Raw genomic sequence first — 1,770 nt, forward strand, 5'->3', positions numbered from 1 at the left:
CGGAAATTAGAGAAAAGAGTATGAATAAAAGAATAGCAACCAAAAAAATGGGAAAACTGCAAAAGGAAAAACAATGGATGGGAGGAACCAAATGAAGAAAAGAGAGAAACAAAAAGGGGACTTAAGATTAAGAAAAGGGAGGAGAGAGAGAGAGAGAGAGAGAGAGAAAAGAACCAGGGAAGGAAAAGATAAATAAATAAATAAATAGGAAGAATAAAAGAACAATTTTAAAACAAACAGAAACAAAACTGTTGGGTGTGGGCAGTGCACCCAGAGTCTCTCAGAGCACAGACCTGGATGGAATTCCTGATGGTCAAGAATGTGTTTGAGGCAAGGCATGGCCAAACCTCTGTGAACAAGGAGGATTTGGGGTACAAGGGTAACCAGGGGAATATCACACTTTTCCATTCTTCAGCCTCCTATTGGGGTTCCCATGCTGTCCTTGGCAAGCAGAGTGTATTCTTATGTTGATACTTAGATAAGAACTCTGGTTGCATATATTTCTAATAGCCAAGTCATTTGCACATATTTTAGATGGCTGCACCCCCAAGGCAGGTGTCAACTCACAACTCTGTCTTATTCTTCACTATTTTCCTTTCTAATTGTTAACCACCAGTGCAGTCCTTGCCCATGCAGTCATTGGTGAGCAGAGCTAATTCTTAGGTTGCTGCTGGATTAGAATACAGCTTGCATATATTCATAATGGCTGCACCCTCAGAGCAGTCAGCAGTCCACAGATCCGTTTGTCTCCTTATTCACTGTTTTCGTTCAGGTTCTTATACTAGTTGGTATTCAGTCCACTTCTTCATTCTTCCTTTAAAAGGTCAGGGTTCCAGGATTATCTTCTGTATCTATTTCAACTCATTTCTCATTGCTTTGCTGCAAAACGTCTGTGTATCTTGTCTGCCTATTCCACCAACTTGCAAGAACTCCTATATTTACTTTTGTACTCAAACTTCCTGTATCTGATATTTGGAAATTCTTTAAAATTCACTTTCACTCACCTTGTGCTCAAGCCAGATGTCAGTTATTCTTTATCCCACTTTCTGCATGGAACATATCATATTCATCATCAATTGCTGATTCAAAAATGTATCTTGAGTTCAGCCCTTTACCTTCATCTCTGCTGCCACTTGCCTAGTTAAAGTTAGCTACTGCCAGCCCTCACCAACAAAGATGAACTTACTCTATAGTACTGCACAACAGAAAATGGCAACTTGAGTTGAAATAATTCAGAGAAACCAGTCTTGATTCAAAAATTGAAACCTTAATTTGGCAAGGTCATGCTAGATTGAAAAACAACAACAACCCTAAGTATTGTGTTTGTTAAATAGTGAAAAATAATTTAATAATAGATCTCACGCTCATGCATAATACTTGATACTATAAATTGCTTAAATGACTCTAATGACTTCTCCATTATGGCATTCTTTGGGAATGAAGCTAAATTTATACACAACTATATTTAAAAAGCCAGAGAATGTTCACAAACTATTTGGAATAAAAATTTATTTTTGTAAGTATAAAAAGGTTTTATCTGTAAGTATAACTTCTTTTGTTTATGACCATTGAGTTGAAGAAAAGGAGTGCAGCTTCAGGAAAAGTGAAGTCTGGAGTGTCTTCTGTTCCGGTCCTCTTTTTTATGTACAATTTTCTCTTCTTCAACTCCAGAGACTCCTTCTGACTCTCCCATCTACATCATTCTTTATGCAAAAAGGAAAGAAGTGAATTCTTTCAACTAATATATATTGAGCAGCTATTATCTCCTAA

The sequence above is a fragment of the Orycteropus afer genome, unplaced genomic scaffold (genome assembly GCF_000298275.1).
Source record: "Orycteropus afer afer isolate SDZICR_OR568_19922 unplaced genomic scaffold, OryAfe1.0 scaffold00008, whole genome shotgun sequence".
NCBI lineage: Eukaryota > Metazoa > Chordata > Mammalia > Tubulidentata > Orycteropodidae > Orycteropus > Orycteropus afer.